This window comes from Nyctereutes procyonoides, unplaced genomic scaffold (genome assembly GCF_905146905.1).
Source record: "Nyctereutes procyonoides isolate TBG_1078 unplaced genomic scaffold, NYPRO_anot_genome, whole genome shotgun sequence".
Taxonomy (NCBI): Eukaryota; Metazoa; Chordata; class Mammalia; order Carnivora; family Canidae; genus Nyctereutes; species Nyctereutes procyonoides.
In genome coordinates this window covers 6,639,480-6,666,519 of record NW_026575126.1, presented here as the reverse complement: position 1 = coordinate 6,666,519, position 27,040 = coordinate 6,639,480, and the positions used below count along the sequence as shown (strand labels likewise).

The 27,040-nt window shown below is 36.4% G+C and overlaps 1 protein-coding gene and 1 non-coding gene across 6 annotated transcripts in view; one reads left to right on the top strand and one right to left on the bottom strand.

The window, feature by feature from the left end:
- SLC44A5 (solute carrier family 44 member 5) overlaps positions 1 to 27,040 on the top strand; it is a 379,443-nt gene that overhangs the window by 108,231 nt on the left and 244,172 nt on the right. The gene's annotated exons all lie outside the window — the stretch shown is intronic.
- LOC129520394 (U6 spliceosomal RNA) lies at positions 2,310 to 2,416 on the bottom strand. Its single transcript, XR_008666608.1, has one exon. It is a non-coding gene; the product is annotated as a U6 spliceosomal RNA (small nuclear RNA).

Genomic DNA, 27,040 nt, shown 5'->3' with positions numbered 1-27,040 from the left:
AAAGATTTTATTTATTTGAGAGAAAGAGTAAGAGAGAGAGAGAGAGAGAGAGAGAGAGCATGAACTAGGGGAGAGGGAGAAGCAGACTCCCTGCTGAGTAGGGAGCCTGCTGTGGGGCTTGATCCCAGGACCGGGGGATCACAACCCAAGCGGAAGACAGATGCCCCCAGTGCAGGCCATTTTTAATGCTTCCTTGGCTTTCTATGTGTCTGAGTATGACACATCTGTCCCTTACCAGGTGAAACAAAAGAAAACATCAAGAGGATGTACAGAAATCCTAGCAAAAGAACTTCTAACCTATTAACCTTTTTGGGGGGCGGTGGCGGGGGAAGGGAGAATGTGCTCATTGTCATGTGAGTTAGAGTTGGTGGAATGGGAATTGCTCACTCTGGAAATCCTTTGTCTTAATCCCTTTGTGTTTTTATAACAAAAATATCATAGACTTGGCTTAAACAACAAAATTTATTTCTCACAGCTTTGGAGGCTAGAAAGTTCAAGATTAGCCAGAAGCCTATTTCTTGGCTTCTACGAGAAGTTTTGTAGACAGCTGCCTTATAGTTTGTGTGTGCGTGTGTGTGTGTGTGTGTGTGTGTGTGAGTGTGAGTGAGAGAGAGAGAGAGAGAGAGAGAGAAGAGAGAGAGAGAGAGAGAGAGGGGGCAGGCAGACAGGCAGGCCGACAAACAGATAGGCACACTGACTAATCCCATCCTGAGGGCTCCACTCCCAGGACCTAATTACCTCTCACAGGCTTCATCTCCAAATACCATCATTTTGGGGATTAGGGTTTCAACATATGGATTTGGAGAGAACACAAACATTCATTGCATAGCATTCTCAGGGAAAGAAATTTTCCAGAGAGAGAGGGCGATTATTCTTTTTTAATTGTACCGTTAAAGGCAAGGAATGGATGAGCCTGATTGATTTATGCTCTGTTCTCGTCCTGCTTGTTGAAGTAAGGACCACAAAAGATGGAGTAAGTTCCTAGAGTAAGTAGAGAAGGTGGTAGCACCTGAGGGTGAACAGCAACTGAAATAACTCGCAGAAAGTGAGGGAACCAAGGGAAGTGGAACATGAAGAGCTGGTCTGAAGCAATGCAGAGGATTCTGAACCCTCAGGAGACGGTTGTTGGGTTCTCCGATTCCGTGTAACTATTATGTGTCTGGTCTTGGAAAGACAGTGGTCAACTCTGGGATTACTAATTATGTTACATTAAGTGTAAATTATGTGACTTCAAGTGTAACTTTTAAATTTTTCCTTAATTTCATATTTAAACATTTCCCCAAATATCCAGAAAGGTTGGAAGAATAACACAATATGAACACTTGTATACTGATTACCTTGATTCAACAATTGTTCATATTTTGCCATATTTGCTTTATATAACTATTTGTAAGTATGTATATTTTTTTCTGAATGCCTTGAAAATAAGCTACAGACATTGTGATATTCACCATAGATGTTTTATATAACCACGATATTATCAACATACTTATGAGAATTAAATATCTAATGATTATATTGAAAATAACCAAGTTAATTTCAAATTTTTCCAATTTTCCACAAATGATTTTTTTTTGGATAATATTCCATTGTCTATATATATGATATCTTATTTAAAAAATATTTTATTGGAGTTCAATTTGCCAACATATAGCATAACACCCAGTGCTCATCCTGCCAAGTGCCCCCTTCAGTGCCCATCACCCAGTCATCCCAGCCCCCCTGCCCACCTCCCCTTCCACTACCCCTTGTTCATCTCCCAGAGTTAGGTGTCTCTCATGTTCCACAAATGATTTTTAAACCTCTTTTTTAAAAGCGAGAATTCAAATAATGTTCAGAGATTGTGTCTGACTTCTATGTCTCTCTAGTGTCTTTTAATCCGGAAGTCTCTATTTCTTTCCCTATAAATTTTACTTTCTTAAGACATGATAGTTGTCTTTTGAGTTCCTACATTCTGCATTTATCCGGTGTTGTGTTCCTAGTTCTTACAGTATCTGGATTTCCTGCAGAATAAAAGTAGATCTAATAGCTTGATTGGATTCAAGCTAAACATGTTTTGGCAGGAATATTATGCAGATGATGTCCTTATTTCATATTATGTTACCACAAAAGGTATGTAATGCTAGAGTTTGCACTAACCTTATGTGAAGTTTGATAATTTGGTTAATATGATAATCACCAGATCTCTTCATTGTGAAAGGCATACTTTGTTCTCTTTACAATTCGCAAATACTCTGTGGAATAATACCCTGAAACTTGGTGAATAACCAACAATCTTTCATCTAAAGATTTTATTTTATTTATTTTTTTAAAATATGGAATGCTTCACAGATTTGCGTGCCATCCTTATGCAGAGGCCATGCTAATCTTCTCTGTCATGTTCCGATTTTAGTATATGTGCTCCCGAAGTGAGCACTCACCTAAAGATTTTAGCGTCCAACTATGCTCCTTGCCTGAAACCATTATATCATTAGGAATTGCAAAAGTTGTGATTTTCTAATTTATATATAATTTCCTCCATATTTATTAGCTGCCATTCTTTTTGAAGAATAGCTTTCCCTCATCAACTGGTACTTAATTATATTTCTTTCTAAAGAGGCAAAACACCGTCATAATTCTAAAAATGATTATAGCAATTTTGAATATAGAGAAAAAAACAAACCCAGCTGTAATCTCAACAGCTAGTAAACTAGTGTCAACAATTTGGTATGTGTCTTCCCATTCTTCTCTCAAAGCCTACAGGTATATATATTACAAAATTTGATACAGAAGTTTTATATCCAGCCTTTTATAGTTAGTATTATATCATTATCAATTTACTATGTTGTTAAATATTCTTTCAAGTATTTTTGCTGGCTGTCTGCCATTTCATAATTAGCATGTGGCATACTCTATTCTGGGGGACCATATATCCTGGTTTGTCTGCAGCAATTCTTATTTATGACTGTTGTCTTTGCAAAATTATTAAAGCATTCCCTTTTACTCCCAGAGTCATCTCGATTTGGAAGACAAATCATATAGTCACCCTATCACCACTGTACCTACAATTGACCATTTGCTGTTTTTAATTTTCTAATCTACTTACTCTTGCGTAAATCTCTGGGTGCATTTCTTATTATTTCATGAGGATACATTTCTAAAAGTGAAGTGACTGGATCAAAGTGTATGAGTATTTTTTAAGGTTCTGTCTAAATATTGCCTTGTTTGTATTTCTGTTAAATAGTGTACTATTCAACTGGACTCAACAAATTTATCTGCTTTACCTTCCCTCTGTGAAGGGTTTATCAGCATTGGCAGTATTAACATTTTAGCCCAGTAAGATCTTTTTGTAGAGGGCTGTTTGTGCATGGTAGTAGCACCTTTGGCCTTTGCCCACTACCTGTCAATAGCGACCCCATCCCAGTTGTGACAATCAACAAAATCTCTAGATCTTGCCAGATGTCCCCTGGGAGGCGAAATAGCTCTCAGTTGAGAATCACTGGCTTAGATATAATAAATGGACAGAGTAGTAACAGCAACAGTCTCCCTTTAATAGCTTATTTGTCTTGAGCCTTGAGGTTTTTTTTTTTTAATAAAGAATTGCTTATTTAGTTCCCTGGGAATAGTAAATGGTAAAAGTTTCTTTTAGTTACCAAGAAACTTTTTTTTTTTTCATTTACAAGAAACTTTTTTACATGACCCCAAACTGTTGAATAGGAATTTGAACCTCGGTCTGTCCGTCTTCAGTTTTATCCATGTGTCCTGCAGCCTCATGTAAGTTCATGCCTTCATGGCCACTATCACGAGACAGGCAAACAATGGGAAAAGAAGTATTTTCTCTCTGGTGAGCTTTTGGGAATCCTTTAGATCTGTCTGATTTTTACCAAGGTATTTCTCGTTTATTTTTGCCATCTGCAAATGGGATTGGCTGTGTGAAATCAACATTTAGAAACATGTGGTTTAGATCCTGGCGCCCAGTGGGCGCCCAACATGTACTTCCATTGGGTTGTCATAACCATCTGCTAATGGGTCTGGGCAGGGCTGAGAAGACGATCACATGAAGGGGGCTGATTACTTTCCCTCTTTCTACTTTCAAGATCTGCTCTTTCTTGCTTTCCCTCAGTGTTGATGACTTGCCCGTTGAAGTTTGGAGTCAAACAGACTCCAGGGCATTGACACGAGTGAAGGAGACACAATTTAAGTCCCCGAAAATGATGTTGATCCTTCTTTTTTTATCTTCTGTTTCAAAAAAGCTGTCGGTTCAGAATAAGGAAAGAAAGCCATGTTCAAGCTCTGGAAATAGAACACTGCATCTCTGGCTTACTTTCAGCTTGTTTGGGGACAGGTCCTAACCCGTGAGCACAGGAATAGTGAGTTAGGAGAGGATGGACTGGGGAGTGTCATCCATACATAACTTGCCAGAGCCAGTCCACCACTACCGCCAGTGAAGTCTGGGTGATGATGGGATGGATGGTCCAAGGACTCTGGCAGACTGCTCTCTTAACACAGGAGAAGGAGGGGTGGCTGGAGTTGAGCAGCTCAACTCAACTTAGAACCTTAACTGTGATAATTTCGGGAAGCTTGGCTGAACTAAAACTAGTGTTATTTAGGTTTCTCTTATTCTAAATGGTGGACGTTGCTGACTGTGGAGGTCCTTGAAAGGAAAAGCAGAGAGACAAGACGACAGTCACTTCTCCCCTAGTAGATGGTAGACCAGGAAAGAAAAAAAAGAGACTCGGTGTGAAATACAGGGAGTTCTCGTCTATTTTTAACCTATTCTTAGCTTCAAAACATGAGACTTTATGCTTTATAGTAGTCTATGGTTTTTAACACATTTCCACAAATATTAGCTCTTTGACCATTGTAACGTGGCCTCAGGAGGCAAGTCGGGCTGACATCCACATTTCAGAAACATAAAGAAGTTGTGATTTTCCTCAGTTTTACAGAATTAGAAGTGACAGGGGATCCTTGATGCCTACATCAGTGAGGTCTGTATTCCACCTTCAATGCTTATATAGCTTCAGAGCTTACACCATTTCTCTGCCCTTAGACTTTAGTTTTGTTTTGCTGGCTTTTTAAAACTAGTTCATTTGTGAATATTTTTTTAAAAGAATGATTGCGTAGTTGCCTTCCCCCAACATCAGTGCGACATTTCAGAGCGTGCCTACCATGTTGTCTGAAATTCGGGTGCTACCCCTACTCTCTGTTTGTGTTATCCTCCTTTGTGTCCTTGTGTAAGGCTTGAGCAGAGTTTATTGCTGTACATGTATCATATTTTGAATTTATGATGGCTTTTCTCTTAATGGTTTGGATATTATTGTGTTTCAGCCTCTGTGACCCGATGTCAGGACAATGCAGCTTGGGGATATATTGCTGAGTTGTAACTTATAAACCTTTGGCCCTTCTCTCTGACAGATAAACTTAACATATAACAGCATTGTCTTAAATAGCACAGAGTTAGGATTTCTTTTTTCAGTAAATGATGGATATTTGAAAAATAGCAGCGTATGCTTAAAATAGTGCATGAGCTGTCTCTCTCTCTCCCCCTTCCCCCCCTTTTAGATTGGTCATGATGTATAAAAGCATAATACAAAATGGGAAATGATCCCTTTTAATTATCATGATGCTCTTTTTAAAAAAATAATTATATTTTGTTTAGTGGAAATAAAATAATAACATGAAGCATTTATGTCTTAGTTACCTTAAAAAAAATCTTAACTCCAGTATAGTTAACATACAGTGTTATATTGTGTTCAGTTGTATGAGATAGTGATTCAACAATTCTATTCATTACTTAGTGTTTATTGTGATAAGTGTGCTTTTAATCCCCTTCACCTATTTCACCCACCCTCTCCACCCACCTTCCCTCTGGTAATCATCAGTTTGTTCTCTATAGTTAAGAGTCAGTTTTTTGGTTTGTCTCTTTCCTTTTCTTTGTTTTGTTTCTTAAATTCCACATATGAATGTAATCATATGGTATTTATCTTTCTATGCGGACTTATTTCACTTAACATTATACTCTCTAAATCCATCAATATTGTTACAAATGGCAAGATTTCATTCTTTTTTATGGCTGAGTAATATTTCATTTCATACACACACACACACTGTATCATCCTTATCCATTCATCTATCTATGGGTGCTCAGGCTGCTTCCATAATTTGGCTATTGGAAATAATGCTGTGTAAACATAAGGAGGTGCACATATCTTTTCAGATCATGGTGCTATTTTAACTTTTATCTCTTAACTATTTTATTTTATGTCTTTCAAACCCAAATTACCTTCTGTCCTAAATAGTCTTCAATTTCAGCCAGTTGAAATTTCCAGTGTTTTATTTCTCTCTCCCTTTTTCTCATTTCCTTTTTCGTTCATCCCCTATCCATCCATCCATCCATCTATCCATCCATCCATCCATCGGTCTGTCCATCCATTCATCCATCTGTCCATCCATTCATCTCTTAGTAGAGGAAGCCCATGGTTAGCATGCATAGGAACCAAAGCAGCACAATTTCAGAATTTAAAAAGTTGAAAAGTATACTTAAATTAAGTGAGTTTAAGTGAATTTAAAATTTATCTGCTCACTCCTATTTTGAAAGTGTTTCATCATAACAATGTTACTATCCCTTAAGTGTCATCATATAACCAAGCACTCATAATTTATGGAGTTAATGTGGCATCAAAAACTAAGAAGTGTTTGCTTAAGAGGTTGAAATTTGAAGTCAAAATTAGAGTATAGAATTTAAAGAATTGAAATTTATAGATTTTAAGTGTATAGAATTTAAAGTTGAAATTTAGACCGTAAATAAAAATGGCTTTTAGGGATCCCTGGGTGGCGCAGCGGTTTGGCGCCTGCCTTTGGCCCAGGGCGCAATCCTGGAGACCCGGGATCGAGTCCCACGTCGGGCTCCCGGTGCATGGAGCCTGCTTCTCCCTCTGCCTGTGTCTCTGCCTCTCTCTCTCTGTGTGTGTGACTATCATAAATAAATTAAAAAAAAAACATTAAAAAAATGGCTTTTAGTGTCCATCCTGGTATGTTGCAGTAATTGATCTTTGTGATTTCAGTAGCTGGGCCATTTCAATGTCTCCTCTCACCTCCCTCCATTCCCAACCCGCCGCCCCCCACCGACTCCCCACAGGATGGAGCCAGTCCTGCTAGCATCATGCATCATGACTGCCCAATCTTTGGCATTTTCATCAATTGCCTCAAGGTTACCTCACACTCCAGTGTCTGAAGGAAATTGACATGTGGCCAGGGAGTTTCAGCAGTTCAAAGAAATGTCTTACTTCCTAAGAGAAAACTCTACCTAATAATTTCCATCTTACAAAAGGCACTATGATGAATTTAGGTAACTTGGAGCTAAGTGATTGGAGAGTTATTACATAGTAAGAGCATATCATTTTTAGGAGATGAGAGTCAGAGTCATGTAAACTAAAGGAAGTAAGAAAAAAAAGTACTTCAGTATCCACGTTTGTGCAATATTGCATATTTTCCAATATAAAATAGATTTTCTTATGTTTTGTTATGGGAAAATTTGAGTGTATACTGGAAAAGAGGGTACAAATAGTAATGTAGTAAATTTAGAAGGATTTCTACCTAATTTATGAGCTAAGAAACATATCTTATTCTCACACTTTGTTCTAAAGTTGTCTCTATTGTCTTTTGTTGAAATATAATGAGAAAAGAAAAAAGAAAATTTAAGGATATATCAGAGCTAAAACCTCAAGGCCTGTTTGTGGGTTCAAATTCAAAAAACCCTTCTAATGAAATAATCTTTACTAATATTTAAAATCTGTAAATATCTTACTTTCATTTTATATAATTCTATTTAAAGTACACAGCTCAATGGTTTTAGCTTATTTAATGAATTGTGTAACCATCACTATAATCTAATCTTAAAATATTTTCATCTCACCGGTAAGAAATCTCTTTAGCATTCACTTCCTGTCCACCAGCCCTACACAACCACTAATCTGTCTTTTTTATTGATTTGTCTATTCTGGACATCTTACATAAATAGAATCATACGATATGTGCTTTTGGGAGATTGACTTCTTTTACCAATAACCTCTTATGGTTATGGAAGATAATTGTTTTATAACTTTTTAACATGATTTTTTAAAGAAAAAAAAATATTTCTATCAAATAACTCCTAAGAAAACAACTTTAATCATTTTTGTCTGTTTCTTTCCAGTCTTTTTCTGTTTGTTTTTTGTTATTTTATTCCTTAATTGGTTTAGGAAACATTTATTGAGTACTTAATATGGATCAATCACAGCGCTGGGTGCTGGACATATTGAGGTATACAAGACAAGCAGCTTAAGGATTGTTGATAGAATAGGTAATAATAGGGGTACCTGGGTGGCTCAGTCGGGTAAGCATCAGACTCTTGGTTTCAGCTCAGGTCATGATTTCAGGGTGTTGGGATCAAGCCCTGGGTCGGGCTTTGCAATCAGTGTGGTGTCTGCTTGAGATTCTCTTACTCTCCCTCTGCCCCTTCTCCCACTCTCTTTCTCTCTCTCTCAAATAAATAAATCTTAAAAACAAAAGAATAGGTAATAATAACCATTGCACTGAGTGCTACAAATAAGTATAAACTGCTATACTGTACAATGTGGACCTAATTGAGTTTTTCTAAAGAAATTATTTCATATATGCCTATATATATGTATTTTAAATAATTGGGATCATATGATATATAAAGTTTAGTATATTTTTTCTTAAAACTATATTATGAATATTTTCCCATTTCTTTAAATATTCTTTGAGAATGCTATCTTTTAAAAGATTTATTTATTTATTTTGGGAGGGTGTGGCAAAGGGAGAGGGAGAGAGAGAATCCCAAGCAGGCTCTTCAATAAGCACAGATCCCATCCACCCCACCCTCAGCACAGGGCTCAATCTCATGACTTGAGCCAAAATCAAGAGCCTGGTGCTTAACCAACTGAGCCACCTAGGCACCCCATAGAATGCTATTTTTAATGACTCCATACTTTTCTGCTGGATGTATATACCAAATTTATTAGAAACTAGAACATTTCCTAGAATTTAGACTGCTGACAAGTGGCATTCATCCTGAGATTTGTAATTACAAAAAGCTCACATGAGAAAGCATATGAATTTATAACCAAGAACTACTAATTATTTTCTTTTAAGTATGTCTGCCCTGTACCTTTTGCCTCAAAATGTCTCTAGAATCAGGACTTAGGATTTATGACTCCTGGAGATAAAAAGGTAGTTATAGCACTCCTTGCTTTAATAACTTTGCTGTCACTGCTTTTATAGTATTTGGGAGAACTCAGAGAATTAAAATAGGATGGCAAAATGACTGCTAAGCTCTCACAGCCCCTCTGGACTCCAAATTGAGAGGTCTTCCTAGATTTAGTGTAGCTATTTGGCTTGATTGTGGGGAATATAGGGGCAGGAACAGATATTGCTGAAAATAAACTTTTTAAAGAGATTGTGACTCCACAATTGTTGACATTTGGAAAGTATTTTATTTGATATTTATTTATGGATTTACTTGCTTTTTTTTTTCTTTTCCAATTTTTGGTTCTCCTTGTTTTAGTGTATTTCTGTGTGCTCCCACCTTGTTTTGTATGACATGCCTTCTATTTATCTGAGATCATTTCTTTTGTGTGCATGTCAGACCTATTGTCAGATGCTTTACCGGGGTAAAAGTCACTGAAACATAAATCTTGTTTTTTGCTCTCTTGCTTTTCTCCTTTTCTTTGTGTGTTGTCATTTCTTCCCCACTTTTGTATTTCTTCTTTTGTTTTCTTGAGCTGCTTGCACCACCTCCACTCCTCCTTGACTTTCTTGGGTCATAAGGTCTCTTTTACACTTAGTGGTACAGCTGTTGCTTTTCATTCTGCTATATGCTTTGGTATTCTATGCTGCCTCTCTCTCTCTCTTTCTCTCTCCCTCTTTCTTTCTCAGAGTATTTAATATGTGTTTCACCTTGGCTCTGCTCATTTGTGCTTCTTAATTGCTGCAGTAGCTTCTCACATATCCTATGGAGTCTCTGGGAAAGCAAAGGGGAAGAAAAGATGTACTCGCTAATGGAACAGCAGATACAAATGCAGATTCATTTAGGAAATGGACTAACTGAAGACAAAAATTTCCCTAATATGTTTCTCCTATTAGGAAGTTCCCTGGTTGGGACTATGTCACACTAAAAAGCTTTTGCACAGTGAAGGAAACCATCAACAAAACAAAAGGACAACCTACGGAATGGGAGGAGATATTTGCAAATGATAAATCTAGTATGTGGTCAAAATCCCAAATATATAAAGAACTCAAAGAACCCATTGCAAAACAACAACAACAACAACAACAACAACAACAACAACAAAAACAACCTACAAACGATCAAATTAAAAGATGAGCAGAAGACCTGAATAGACATTTTTATTTTTTCAGAGAAGACATACAGATGGCCAGCAGGGACATGAAAAGGTGCTCAACATTACTAACCATCAGGAAAATGCAACTCAAAATCACAATGAGGGGGATTCCTGGGTGTCTCAGTGGTTTGGTGCCTGCCTTGGGCCCAGGGCATGATCCTGAAGTCCCAGGATCGAGTCCCACATCAGGCTCCCTACATGGAGCCTGCTTCTCCCTCTGCCTGTGTCTCTGCCTCTCTCTCTCTCTCTCTCTCTCTCTCTCTCTCTGTCTCTCAGGAATAAGTAAATAAAATCTTAAAAAGAAACCCACAATGCAATAGCATCTCATGCCTATCTGATGGCTGTTATATAAAAACACAAGAAATAACAAGTATTGGTGAGGATGTGGAGAATAGGGAACCCTGTATAGTATTGGTGGGAATGAAAATTGGTAAAGCCACTATGGAAAATAATATGGAATTCCCCCCCAAGTTAGAAGCAGAACTATCAAATGACCCAGCAATTCCACTTCTATGTAATTAGCCAAAGAAGAAAGAAGCACTAATTTGAAAAGGCATATGCATCTTATATTCATTTCAGCATTATTTACAGTAGCCAAGATGGAAACAACCTAGGTGTCCATCGATAGATAAATGGATTATGTATATGTGTGTGTATACACAATGGAATATTACTGTACATATATATATACAATAAAATATTATTCAGCCATAAAAAGAATGAAATCTTGCCATGTGCAACAACATAGGTACACCTAGGGGGTACTGTGCTAAGTGAAATAAGTCCCCTAGAGAAAGACATATACTGTATAATTTCATTTACAGTGGAATCTAAAAAACATAATAAGTGAACAAACAAAAAAGAGACTTAAAGATACAGAGAACAAAACTAATGGTTGCTAGAGGGTAGGGATTGGATGAAATAGGTGAAGGAGATTAAGAAGTACAGTTGTCCAGTTATAAAATAACTAAGTCACAGGAATGTAATGCACAGCATGGAGAATATTGTTTACAACTTTGCACAGTGACAGACAATAACTAAACCTACGGTAGTGACCATTTCATAATGTATTTAAATATTGAATCACTATGTTGTACACTCAAAAATAATACAGTGTTGTATGTTCTTCTTTTTTAAAATTTAAAATTTTATTTTAAATTCCAGTATAGTTAACGTATAGTGTTGTTAGTCTGTGACATAGTGTTATATTAGTTTGTATATTAATTATTATTTAATAAAAAATGTTCACTGGCTGAGTCCCAGAGATTCTTCATCGTCTTCAAAGAAGATCTCTAAAAATAGACTGGTTCTTCAAATATGATTGTTCGTGGAGCCACATCTGATTCTTCCATGAACAGAACTGACTATTTTAGAGACTCGTAATGGGAGAGATGTTCTAAGAAGCAACTTCTTAGAACTACTTTGAAACAGGTTTTAAAAATCTGAAAAAAAATCAGTTTCACACACATGATATGCTTTAATACTCCATGAGACAAAAGGTTATTCAAGAAGTCTTACCCTAGCTTGCAAGAAGAAGGGTCAAAGATTCAATCTGACAAAACTTATTGTGTGGTTACTAGGAGCCATATCCTGTGCTGGATGCTGCAAACTTATAGGTAAGTAGGCATACATAGTACCTGCCCTGGTCACAGTCTTACAGAGAGCTCACGTTCATCTATCAGTTCATTCATGTATTTATGCCACATCAATGAACAGTCTTAGACTTTGATTTAACTAGTTCACAGCCTAACTGTTGCTTACTGTCCACAGAAACTCATACTTTAGATAAGCAACTCACATTTTACATATGAAGAGAATAGCATGAAAAATCATTGTATAGCATGCTATGTAATATTTAATATTGATACAAAATCTCAGGTTTTGGATTGATAGAAAAATTTTGAAATAATCAAGAGCTTTGCATAGTGACCCTACTGTAAGATTGGACTGGATAATTTCTTTTTAAAAATTTTTTTAATTCATTAATTTTTTAAGGACTGGATAATTTCTTTTTTTTAAAATTTTTTTAAAAAATTTATTTATTTATGATAGTCACACACAGAGAGAGAGAGAGAGAGAGAGGCAGAGACACAGGCAGAGGGAGAAGCAGGCTCCATGCACCGGGAGCCTGACGTGGGACTCGATCCCGGGTCTCCAGGATCGCGCCCTGGGCCAAAGGCAGGCGCCAAACCGCTGCGCCACCCAGGGATCCCCAGGACTGGATAATTTCTAAGGCCCCTGTCAGTTATTAAAAAACATGTTTTCTGATTTTACTCATGTCTGTTTTATAATAAATTGCTCTCCATCTGTAAGAATCATATACCTGAAAGACCTTTGCATAACTCAGACAAGATAAAATAGTTTCTGTATCCAAACATCACATTTTCTTTTTAGTTTTAATGGGTGCCCCCAAGTAGTATTGGACGTAGGGTCTGGGTTTGTCCTTATAAATCAGTATACTTCTCTGGCATTGAATAATTATGTCAAAATAATTCACCTTCATTCATAATTGGATATTTAAATAAAAAGTCTGTCATTACATTTGCAGAGTCTGAAACAAACTGCTTGGTTGGTGCAATCAGTATGTAGTTTTTCTGACAATGTGTGTTTGAAAATACTAATTACCTAATTAAGTACTAAAAAATAATCCAGTTCCAAATTTTTGTTGGTAAAGGAGAAAGATTAAAACAATTATCTCAGGTTAGAGGGGAAGAAGTCCAAATAGCAAAGAAGCTCACTTGTTCGGTGTCTACTTCTCATTTTTCACTTGGACACTATGTCAGCATTTCCTTTAGCACGCGTAGAGTATCTGATCCTTCACAGGACAGCTGCATTGACTCACTTGGAAATGTAACACATTTTTATAGTTGTTGTCACCCTCAGGATCTTGGTGTGACAGAAAAATGTTGGCTGAAAAACTAGTGTAGAAGAATGTGGATTAACTTGGAAGGGCTCAGAGGTTTGACTCAAAGTATAGAGCTATTATCAAGTTTTAGCTAGTGATACTGAGTTCTAGTAAATGTAACAGAAGAGACTGTAAACAAGGACTAAGCAGGTTAAAGAGATTTCTTTTTAAAGATTTTTTTAATTTATTCATGAGAGAGAGAGAGAGAGAGAGAGAGAGAGAGAGAGAGAGAGAGAGGCAGAGACACAGGCAGAGGGAGAAGCAGGCTCCATGCAGGGAGCCCGACATGGGACTCGATCCCAGGCCTCCAGGATCATGCCCTGGGCTTAAGGCTGTGCTAAACCACTGAGCCACCTGGGCTGCCTGAGACTTTTTTTCATATTAATAGTGGCAAGGTGTAATTTGAATGGAAAATGATAGCTTAGTGGTCCTTTACATATTATTGATTTAAAAATTAGGGTAAGATTCAATATACTCATCATGCAGTAAAGAGAAGAAGCAATAAGAAAAGTTTAATTTCCCTTTTGTATGTTGGGTTGGAACTCCTCCTGCACTTACAGTTATGTACTGATCAGTATTGTTGAATGGCATTATTTTTCAAGAGGTTGGTTGGCAATCCCTAGGAATTTAGCTGGCATTGTTTTAGACATATGCAAGAAGACATATATTTTCGTTTGTATAAGCCCATTTAAGGTAAGCTTTAAATTTACTAATAGCACTCTCTTATATTTCTTCTATAAACTCAGCATGTTTTATTTTTAAGCTTTTATGTTATAAAGTGGTTTATGTCATCCATTATCTAGTAAAAATGGATAAAGTTATGGACAAAGATGCACTTTACAGCATCCTTAGATTATGAGTTCTATGGATAATTATCTAGCAATAGTCTGAATCTGAGAAGTAAAATTATTGCATTTTGATATAGACAGTTCCTCCATTTTTAAATTTTTAAATTTTTTATTAATTTATGTGTGTGTGAGAGAGAGAGAGAATGAGTCGGGGGGAGGGTCAGAGGGAGAGGGAAAAGTAGACTCCCTGCTGAGCAGAGAGCTTGACGTGAGGGTTGATGTGGGGCTCAGTCCTAGGACCCCAGGATCGTGACCTGAGCAGAAGGCAGATGCTTAACCGACTGAGCCACCCAGGCATCCTAACATGATTCCTCCATTAAAGTCATATATACTGGCAAGCACATTTGTGAAATGTGTTATCCTAGTTCATCTAATTTAAGCTCTAAGATGATATTTTTGCATCAAAATTACAAATGATGGCCTCCTACACAAATCACTATAGAACTTCTTCCTTCTGTTTAATGTTATTTGTGTGGTTCAGATCCAAGTACCCCCCTTCAATAGCACTGGACTTGGAATCAGAAGATCTAGATTCCAGTTCTGGCTTCACTGATGACTAACTGTGTGACATGGAGTAAATCCTTTTCCCTTCGGCTCAAGGTTCTCAGAAATGAACCTAACAGTATTATCCTACCTACTTGATAAAGTTGATATGAGGATCAAATAGAATTAAGTAAGAGAGTGGACAAAAGAGCTCTTAATACTGTAATCACTCCAAGTAAATCAATAAGAAAAATAAGGTTGGCAGATTTACTAAAAACTTTTTAATAGAAATTTTTTTTTATTTTTTAATAACACGAAGTGAAAATTTTCTGACATAACATATAAGGGAAGCATAAATATGGAATATGATCCTGTGGAGTGCATTTTCTCCCCCACTCCTCTTCGCCTAATTAACTTCATTGAGATTTTCTCAGAAGACTCTTACCCAACTGCTTTATCCTTCACTCATACCCCATTACAATGGATAATTATGCACTATCCCCATTAGACAACCCAGTGCTCACTAGATGACTTCTACAAAGGATATAACATCTATTGTAATGTCTACTTCTGTGCATATTTGATTTCTAGATCATAAGCTTCACAAGGGTATGACTTTGTTCTGCTCACATACCTGAATGCCAGCATATGGCACCAAATCGTCATTGCATGATTGTTGGATAAAAGTTTCAGCCGCTTGTATGTTTATCTAAATCAATTTAGGTCACTAACCAAAAGTTGGGTTCATAATTGCTTAAAAAGTCAATGTACTTGTATTAATTATGCTTGCTTTAAACCCAGATGCAGATTGCCATCTTTGAGGTTCTACATTCAAAGTAAATGCAATTCTTTTAATGTCATATGAAAAGGTTTTCTGGTTTTAGTACTATTTATTGAACTTCAGTCATCTTAGATGTTGAAATCTTCTGGCTGTAAATAAATTTTGAGTTAATTTTTCATTATTCATATATAAAATAATTCCTTTAAGTAGGATTACATTTTCAGAGAGAAATCCGTATGATAAGGTTTTTATTTTTTACTTGAGCTGTGCTTATTTACATGAGCACACTTTCAGATTTATTGAGGCCAAGCCATAGCACATCAACAAGACTGCTCCGTGGACTTAGCACTGGACCCAGAGGCTTGTGAGTTCCTGTCACAGCTCTGCACATAACTTCTCCGTGGCCTTGTGCCAGTCAGGAAACACTTCTGGACTTTAATGTCCCAGTCATGTAATTGGGATTATAATATGTGTCTCTTCTCTGCCTCACTTGAGTGGTGAGAGGATGAATGAATAGACCGGCTTGACCCTACCGGTGAGAAGGAAGTAAATCACTTGCTTTTTATGGGGTTCATTAACTCTTTGAAGCTAGTAGCTATTTAGTGCTTGGAAAAGATAATTTACTAAATGACCCCAAGTTAGCCTCAGAGATGTAATGCACTTCTCCAAAGTGAGAAATTGTTCAATTCCTGCTGGCAGGAGCAGGCATTCAACCTTGTATATCATTCTACAGGACTGGATTTCATAAATGTGCATATTAGTCACATCACTTTTTTAATACCTGATAAAAATAACGTTGGTGAGATTGTACTGAGAATATATTAAAGTGGATTTTATAGGTAGGTAACATTTGTTCAAATGAGAAATACTCTGCTATACTTGATATTTATGTCATTTTGTATTTCTAATTACTTTCTTGGGGAAAAAAATGTCCAAGGAAGTTCTAAGAAACATATTTCCTTTCATCATAGGCAGTGTTTGTTCAGTCACCACCCCCTACACATAACATCTTTATTTTTTAAATTAAAAAGTATTTTTTAAATTAACTGATGTGACTACCTTGTAAAGGTCTATAAAACATGTTTTATGTTATGGAAGAAGTCCCAATACTTGAAAAGTTTGGAAAGTACTGTCCAGTAACAAGTCTGACTATTTAGAATGCAAGTCTGGCTACATTTAGCATTCCTGTCCCTAACTGTAACAGAAAGCATTTTGGATTTATCCCAATGTTTTTACCACTTTTGCTTCATTAACTAATTTTCTGATCTTTGTTGATCAAAATTGGGTTCAGAGAGCAGGTATCATTATTTTTCCTTTTAACTCCTCAAACAAGTATAGTTATCAAGACATATCAAGAATTTATCAGATGCACTGATTTTAGTGAATAGACTTTTTTGAGATGCATAGCTCTTTGAAGCCTTCCATAATTACTATATCTTGAGATGGTTTATGTGAGTGTGTTTGACACAATGTCTAGTAGCAACATGGTAGATGTTCACAAATCTGTTTTCATTCCCTTTTTGCCTTTAAAACATCTGTATCAGAAGTGTGACATGCACATCCTCCAAATGGTCAAATGGCCTGTGGTTTGAGCCCTGAGTAGTCACCGGTCTTTCTTCTTTAATCCTCTTACAAGTTTTCTACTCATAGCACTGCTTTTTCTCCAGTGCAGATTTCTTTTCACTTAAAATATGTATTGTCATCTCTGAAACCCAGCTGCAAGTTATCCTATCAAGTTTGGGAAATACATTATTTGCTTTGTCTTGAACACCTTTGCTCTTTCTGTTCTTCGAGCCTCTTTATTAATACTTTAATAAGCTTTCCATAACCCTCTGGTTTGATTTAGATGTCCCTCATCAATTATGTAATAAAAACTCCTATGTATCTCTGGTGGTATTTATAATATTATAATTGTTTGCTCCCTAACATGTTTCATCCACTAGATTGTAGATCTCAGCCACTGAGGTTCTCAAGCACTGTATTTCATACCTGTAACCCAGTGCTTAGTACGTGACCAGCATTGAATAAATATTTACTGATTCCATAAGTAAAGTTGCATTTATTTCCTTGTGTTAGTATCTTAAATTTATTACCCATTGTGCTTTGGAGTATAGACATCTCAGATCATAACTTTTATTCCTGCCTCTCCTTTATAAATGGATTTCTTATGTAAATTATTGAGTATTTCCTCCATTGCGAGTCTTCTTCCAATATCATTCATGTCCTCCAAAGTTACTATTCTATTTTCGTAGTTTTAACTGAGCAATTTTACCTCACCACTTTCATTTCCCACTTAAAGCCTTGGTCAAAGCTGTAAATTTCTGGGCAAACATATTGATTCTTAAATCACCACCAACATCAAGAAATATGCATTTTGCCCCCTTAGAGTCCCTCCCATGGTCCCTCCTAATCACTACCATTTCCCCTAAAGGTAACTATTATTTTAACTTATAATACTAGTTATTACTTGTCTATTTTTATAGCCTAAGATTAAAATGATAAAAATGAGAATTACCATTTTGTAGAATAAGATAAGCCTTGGGGGAAATGGAGATTTTGTATATTAATTTACCTTAAAAGAACTTTATTACACACATACACACACATATATGGAGTCACTTTGTCAGCTCAGGATCATAAAAATGTTCACTATGGCCCTGTTGGCTCATGGAAGTATTAAAAATGAATCATTGGGAAAATAAGAAATGAAAAGGGTTAGAACAAAAATTCCCCCCCTCAGTGTATAGGGAAAAAATCTGTAACAGTCTGGAAACAAAATTTAGGATTAAAAAAAAAACCTTCTCTTTTTAAAGCATTGTACATTCTCTCAGATTTCGCATCTCTAGCCTACTGATGTGGACACGTTAGAGACCTTTTCCAGTCCCTTACTTTGGGACTCAGAGTACTGCATGAGCATGGCCCATGGTGGATTAGACTTACTAGACATTATTACAGGAGTAGTTCTATGGATGTTTATGTAGACACAGTGTCTCTTTCATGCAACCAAATATGACAGGCCAATAACTCTGTCAGTGTGTGAGAATTTGTTATTGCAAATGGACAATTTGAACAGAACATGTATTATTTCAGAGGTTTATAAGGTCAATTTATTTTTGGCAGAGTATGTGATTCAGATACTGAGATTTTGAATCCATAAATACAAATTATTAATATGTATTAACAGTACTAAGGAGAGGAATTAATTGACATTACTTAAGAGGAGATGCTGAGAACGGGTCGAGATAATGTAAAACTACTCAGGAATGCTGATATGTTTTAATAACTATTCCTGTGGCTGTGAGTGTCACTTTGTTTTTTATTTTTAGATATATAGATTTATTGAAGTATATTTGACTCACAATATCCCATTAGTTTCATGTGTACATCATAGTGATTCAATATTTTTATATATTATGAAATGATCCCCATGATAAATTTTGCTTTTCATAATATCCTTTAGTCCATTCATGTTCTCAAAAATGACAAGATTTAATTCCTTTTTATGGCTTCATTATCCATTCAACTATCGATGGATACTTAGGCTACTTCCATATCTTATTTACTGTAAATAAGCTGCAACGAGCGTAGGGGTGCATATATCTCTTTGGGTTGGCGTTTTCATTTTCTTTGCATAAACACTTGGAAGTAGAATTGCTGAGTCATATGATAGCTCCATTTCTAATTTTTTTGAGGAAACTTCAGACTGTTTTCCATAGTGGCTATACCAATTTACATTCCTAGTTTCATACTGCTGTGGTCAGAAAAAAAAATGCATGTGATAGATTTCAATCTTCATTGAATTTATTGAGGCTTGTTTTGTGGTCTAAAATGTGATCTATCTTGGAGAATGTTCTATGTACAGTTGAAAAGAATATGTATCCTGTAGTTTTTGGATGAAATGATTAGTATCTATTCTATCTGGTCTAATGTATTGTTTAAAGCCAATGTTTCCTTATTAATTTAATGTTTGGGTGATCTATCCATTGATGCAAATGGGGTATTAAAGTCTCCTATGACTGTATTACTGTCAATTTCTCCTTTTATGTCTGTTAATGTTTGTTATATACACACATACTTCCATGTTGAGTCCATAAATATTTAGAATGTTATATCTTTTTTTTTTTTTGGATTGACCCCTTTATCCTCATGCAGTGTCCTTCTTTGTCTTTTGTTACTGGCTATGTTTTAAAGTTTGCTTTGATATAATTATTGTTACATCAGGTTTCTTCATTTTCTTTTTGTTTCCATTTTTATGGAATATCTTTTTCTGTCTTTACTTTCGGTCTCTGTATGTTTTTAGATATGAACTGTGCCTATTATAGGAAGCATATAACGGTCCTTATTTTTTCAATCTATTAGAGCATTTAGTCCATTTACAGTTAGAGTAATTATTGATAGGTATGTTCTTATTGCCATTTTGTTCATTCATTTCTGACTGTTTCATAGTTCTCTTCCTTTTTTCTTCTTTTGGTTTCTTCCATGTGGTTTGATGGTTTTCTTTAGTGTTGTATTTGGGTTCCTTTCTTTTTATCTTTTGTGTATCTATTCTAAGTTTTTGGTTTGTGGTTACTATTAGGCTCATATATATTGACATATATATACATATATATATAATCAGTCTCTTTTAAGCTGATAATTGGCTAAGTTTAAGTGCATTCTAAAAGCAATATATTTTTTACCACTCCCCATCCATGTTTTATGTTTCCGAGGTCTTATTTTTTTTTATAAATTTTTATTTATTTATGATAGTCACAGAGAGAGAGAGACAGAGGCAGAGACATAGGCAGAGGGAGAAGCAGGCTCCATGCACCGGGAGCCCGACGTGGGATTCGATCCCGGGTCTCCAGGATCGCGCCCTGGGCCAAAGGCAGGCTCCAAATCGCTGCGCCACCCAGATATCCCCCGAGGTCTTATTTTTCATCTTTTTCTGTGTGCATCCTTTATTACAGTTAATTTTACTATTTTTGTCTTTTATATTGGCTTTTTAAGTGGCTGATTTACTGCCTTTACTATATACATCTGCTTTTACCAATGAGATTTTTTCTTTCATGTACTTTTCCTATTTTTAGTTACGACTTTTTTTTTTTTCAATTTAAAAGAGACCCTTCGGGATCCCTGGGTGGCGCAGCGGTTTGGCGCCTGCCTTTGGCCCAGGGCGCGATCCTGGAGACCCGGGATCGAATCCCACATCAGGCTCCCGATGCATGGAGCCTGCTTCTCCCTCTGCCTGTGTCTTTGCCTCTTTCTCTCTGTGACTATCATAAATAAATAAATAAAAATTAAAAAAAAAGAAATTTTAAAAAAAATAAAAATAAAAGAGACCCTTCAACGTTTATTTTCTTAAAAGATTTATTTATTTTAGAGAGAGAAAGAGAGAAAGAGAGAGAGAGGGAATGTGTGTGTGAGCAGAGGAGTGGGCAGAAGGAAAGGGAGAGAAAGAATCCTCAAGCAGACTCCCCACTATGTGTGGAGCCTAATGCAGGGCTTCCTCCCAGGACGCTGAGATCATGACTTGAGCTGAAATCAAGTTGACTGCTTACCTGACTGAGCCACCCAGTCACCCCTGGCCCTTTAGCATTTCTTATAAGGCCAGTTTAGTGGTGATGAACTTTAGTTTTAGCTTGTCCTGGTTTTTCCCTTTTAGCACTTTAAATATGTCTTGCCATTTTCTTCAGGCTTGCAGAGTTTCTGCTGAAAAATTATCTGATAGCCTTATGGGGTTTCTTTTATATATGACTATTTTTCCTCTTCCTTTAAGATTTTCTCTTTAACTCTTGCCATTTAATTTATAATATATCTTTGAGTGGCTCTCTTTGAATTTAGCTTGTTTAAGATTCTCTGTGCTTCCTGGACCTGGATGTCTGTCCCCTTCCCCAGGTTAGGAAGTGTTTCAGTCATTATTTCTGCAAGTAAGTTTTCTGCCCATTTCTCTCCTCTGTTTTTGGGACCTCTATAAGGCAATATCAGTATGTTTATGTTGCCCCAGAGGTTCCTTAAACTATTCTTATTTTTAAAAACTATTTTTTTCTTTTTTTGCTGTTTTATTTGGATAATTTCCACTGTTTTGTCTTCCAGTTATTTGGATAATTTCCACTGTTTTGTATTCCAGATCACTGATCCATTTTTTTTGTATCATTTAATCTGCTGTTGATTCTTTGTAGTGTATCTTTCAGCTTGATTACTGTATTCTGTAGCTCTGTGGCTTCTCTTTGCTTATTATATTTTCTGTATCTTTCTTGAAGTTCTCACTGTGTTTCTTTATTCTTCTTCCAAGTTTAGTGAACATCTTTATTATCACTATTTTGAACTATTTATCAGTTAAACTACTTACCTCTGATTCATTAGAGTTTTTTTTTTTGGAGTTTTATCATATTCTTTCATTTGGGGCATATTCTTCTGTTTCCTCATTTTGTTTAAGTTTAGGTATATGAATAGTTAGAACAGCTATACCTTCCAGTCTTGAAGAAGTAGCTTTTTGTAGGAATATGCCCAATGTAGATTGCGTGTACCTGGTGGCCTTGGCTGGCCAGCTGGAAATGAGCATGGGGTGGGGGGTCCTGGGGTGTTCCTTGCTGGGGCTGCGCTGGTGGGACAGGTAAAGATAGAGCATAGAGAAAGTTCCAGCAGTTCCCCCACCATTTGGCAGACTCCAAGGTGATTAAATGAATTTCTTTCACTTAGAGTTTAGTTGCCCTTTAAACTGCTGTTTCATTTGTTGTTGTTGTTTTTGTGTTGCTGTGCCCCAGGGCAGGCAAGTCTGTGTGCAGGTCCCTCAGTAATATCCCTCCCTACTTCAGGTAGTTACATCAGGAGTGAGGTTCCCATCATTACCATATCTCTGTTCCTGCTCCCTTCTCTGTGGGGTCCCTGTATCCTTTGTTGTGCAGGACTTGTTCAGTAAAACTTCAGTTCTTCTGGAAGAAGTGCACATTGTAGGTGAAGATTTGCTGTGTCCATGGGAGGTGATGAGTTCAGGGTCTTCCTATGGCACCATCTTGGACCACCTCTTGTGAGTGTCACTTTGAATAAAACATAGAGTCATTGATACCTTTTGTTCAAGTAACACTTCTAACTTTAATCTCATTTAATTCTCAGAATAACCCTGAGAGATAGGCAAGAAGATTATGGGCCAAATAAGGAAACTAGGGCCAGGAGATGTTGAATGGATCAAGGATGAACACAGCAAGTTGCTGGCCAAGTGAAGACTAAAGCTCTCCTCTGAGCTTATAGTGCCAGGCTTGTTCTATCATTGTACTTGGATTTGTTAAAAAAAAATGCTAAAGCCCAATTTGAGCCACTTCTAAAGAATAATAATTCTTTGCATGTCAGTTTACAGGCCAAAAAAAAATTTCCATTTTAGAAGGTATGGGTCTTGAATTTTATCCTTATCATCTTTAAGCATGAATATTAATTGAGGGTGCACAGTGTGGTTGGCATTGTAATTGACTAATTTCATGTGAATTCAGACTTCCCATGAGGCAATGATAAAATAAAATACTGCTGGCTAAAAACATGCTGTCAGATATATAGGCAAAAAATATTTTTCTGTTCTTTGATCAGTGCTGCTCAGGATTATTGAACTAAATTTTTGCCTCCCTCTGCAGGCAAGCAAGACATAGTAGGCACAGGGATGCCACTTAATTAAAAGAAACTCTGTACTCTGAGGAGCTCCATGGGTGTGTTTGTACATGTACGTGTGTATGTGTGTGCATGTGTACTGTGGAATTTGGCCATTAATTTGGTGCATAAAATTGCTGCTTGTCCTCCATTGCTTCTGTTAATAAAAACTATTTTTGGCACTTAACTGAGTACCATAGATTGATTTTTACACTTGCTTTTATGACTTGAATCTATCTTATGCATTGTTTCATCACAAAGACCTTTAGTAATTTTACTCATCTTGTATCTGAATGATCACCTCTGTATGTGTGTCTTGGTGTTGTTATATTCATTTTTAGCACATGTGTGCCTAGAGAGAAAGCATGGTTTTAAAAAGAACAACAGAAGTTAATTATTTTGCTATATAATGCTGTTTTATTAGGCCTTTGGCTTTGGCATTATTCATTGACATCTGTCATTTCCCTATGCCTGAAGCTTTTAATTCAGATAAGAATTCATTAGAGAAGCACAACTATTCATTCAAAAAGAATACTTTGTGTAAGAACCTGGAGTATAAACTATTTCATCTGTCTTTCAGAACGCCTTGGCAGCTTACTGATGACTAACAAAACTGCTATAATCTCTCCTTGGCTCATGAAATTCATGACTGAAAGGTTTTACTTCTCCCAGGTATTATTTGATCATGTTTCTTTCATTATAATGAGAAAATGGCTGGGAAAGTTCTTTGGACTTTATAGAATGCTTCATGAATGTTAGAGTATTGTTATAAGTTATGCCTATCAGAACGCTCATCCTAATAATGCTAGATTAACTTGAAAAAGGAGGAAGAGCTGATATCTTTAGTTTTGTCCTGGTTAGGGGAATGTGGTAACAAAAATCTAAGCTTGCAAAGAAATATCTGATTTATTATATATTTTGTTACTGCTTTTCAGGCTTTCAGTGCTTGACAACAGAGAATGCAACTGAGGAGGGTCAGAGAAATCAAGAGATAAGAGGGAAATAATTTCCCGAGAGACTTTCACTGAGATGTGATAGAAAGGCTGGCTCTTTGTCCTGCTTTCACCCTATTATTCTGCACTTGTATTGTGTTTTTCTAATGTCCACTGGAGTCAGTGATTGGAAATTTTTACTCAACTAAATTAAACATACCAATACAAACTACTAATTTTCTAAGGTTCACTTGATACCTGAACTTAGTATAGGATGAAGAAAGAGAATAATTGGGCACTTTCCTCAATGCCTAACTATGTCCTAAGCATGTTGGCTATGTTATAATATTGTCGAAACAACTCTAAAGTTGCTTCTGTTAATAAAAACTATTTTTGGCACTTCAAGGGGGGGTTCTCTCCTTTTATATATGTGAACAGGAAGGCTCCAAGATGATAAATATATTTATTTATTTATTTATCTATTTATTTAATGCTCTACAACTAGTAAATGGTGGTGCTGGCACTCAAGACTATTTTCAGAACCCCTTAACCATGCTTTTAACCTTGTACTAAGCATACTGACTTTGAAATTAAATGCATATTGATTTGATGTTTTCAAGATTCTTTCACCAAGGTAATTTTCTCTGACTTTACCAATAACTGTGTTGATGGGCAGAAATGATTTGGTTCATTTTTACAAGTGAATTTCAGATTGTTCTACCAGTTAAGGTATCTGTTGTAGCAAGTCTTAAAGTGTGCTATGGTTCTAATAGATAGAAGTTTATTTTTCTTTTATATAAAATTTTAAAAAGCCATACTTATAATTAGCAGAGTTGGCTTTTTTCCAAGCAGTGACTCAAGCACTTAGGTGACTTCCGTTTGGTGGAGCCTCCATTTTAAAAATTTGGTTTCCCATATTTGCTGATAGAAAGGATGTAAAGAGAGAAATAGTGATGACAAAAATCAACTCTGTTCCAGTTGTGGTGAGAGCTAGCCACATGACCCCATTTAATTACAAGGGGGACTGGAAAGTGTAATCTCTGGCTGGGAAGAGCTATAGGGTCAGTGGGCACATGGTCTATCTTGCAGGTTTTTGTAGGCAAAACCAAATATTTTGCTACTTTATACCATGGACCTCCGTCTTTCCAGCCTCTTATTAGTGACATTAATTCCTTATTATCCACTGCTTGGCCACAAAGCCAGTGGCATACATTTTAGGTTTTTCTTATGACAATACCCTATTTGAACTTATTTTCTGTATTGATTACAACAGACTAATTTCTGTACCAAATAAACCTTAGAATTGTCATGTTTTTTTTTAAAAAGATTTTATTTATCTATTTATTTGAGACAGGGAGAGAGAGGGTAAGAGTAGAGGCAGGGGCAGAGGGAAAAGGAGAAGCAGACTCCCTACTAAGCAGGGAGCCTGACCTAGGGCCTGATCCCAGGACCCTGGGATCATTACCTGAGCTGAAGGCAGACACTTAACTGTCTGAACCACCCAGGTGCCCCAGAATCATCATGGTTTAACACAGTAGAAGTTTATTTCTTGCTCACATAATAGCAGTGTGGGTCTACGATGGTATATTTTTGTGTCGGTGTGGGGAAATCAGGGTTAGGGGGACTGTGCTCTAAGTCGTTTGAGCATTTTGGCATTCGTTGGTTTTCCAATGAATTTTACAGATGGCTTCCAAGATCACTTAGGCATTGACAATGAGATAGGGGATGGGAGGGTTTTGTGGGAGGGGCTAGTAGGGGAGCCTATCACTTTTGCTCACATTGTATTAGACAGAACCAAGTCACATGGTCACATCTAACTACCAAGGAGGTTGGAAAGTGTAGTATAGCTGTGTGCTCAAGAAGAAGGTTGCAATGGTTTGGTGAATAGCTATTGTCTTCCATGGTGGATTAATAATTGTCAAGCATATTTACATTAGGTAAATCTATACCTTTGAAAAAGGACTGAGTACACATGAACTAAAGAAGTATTGAAAAATATTCCCATAATCATATAAGGAGAAAGAGATAGAATAGCAAAAAGCTACCTACTTATAGCTGAAATCTCTCGTGTCTTGATTAAGATGTATTGACGAATATGCAAAATACTAGGCAGTGTGTGATTATATTTGCTGATAGTAAAAACTTGACTAACAAAGTATTGCATATAATTTGTCATTTGAGAGAGGAAGTATATTTGCAGAACTATAAATGAGTTCTCTCATCTTGAAATTAATCCATATGTGTAACTAGCTCAAATTCATTTCATAGAAAATTTACATGCCTACTGATTTAAAGAATATGATTTTAATAATAGTAGGTATTTTCTACCACTGACCATGTCTGACTTTAATCCTTTTGCATGGGAAAACAGACTCATTTTATATCTCTTACTGTGTTATTAAAACAGAAAAATATTTTTAAGACAAAAGTCAAAATAATTGTGCAGCATGCAAATGTTAGCATCAAACTTGAAAACTGTTATTTTTAAGGATAACAGAGACTCAAGACAGTAGAATGAGCGCTATATTTTCCTATGCATATCTTAAAAATGTAGTATGAGGTTCAAACTTATAAATAGGAAATCATAATTAAGTTGACTGAAATAACATAACATTTTAGTAGTATGGTGCTATTTCAGTAGTTTTATTATGGGCGTTTACTGCTGGCTCCATATATATATATATGACTAGATGTATGGAAAAGAGAAAGCTGACATTGATCATGTGCAGCGTAGTGTTCTATTACATGTGATCTCTTGAGAACCATGGGCTAGAAACTAGGTTTTAAGAAACATTTGCTGAGGGATGCCTGGGTGGCTCAGTGGTTGAGCATCTGCCTTCAGCTCAGGTCATGATCCCAGGGTCCTGGGATCGAGTTCTGCACTGGGCTCTCTGCAGGGAGCCTGCTTCTCCCTCTGCCTGTGTCTCTGCCTCTCTCTCTCTGTATCTCATGAGTAAATAACTAAAATCTTTAAAAAAAAAAAAGAGAAACATCTGTTCAATAAATGGTATGTTTTCAGGTTATTCAGTATGACATATTGTCAGAAATAAGAAGTCTTAATTTATACATAATCATGATTTTTTTCTTTC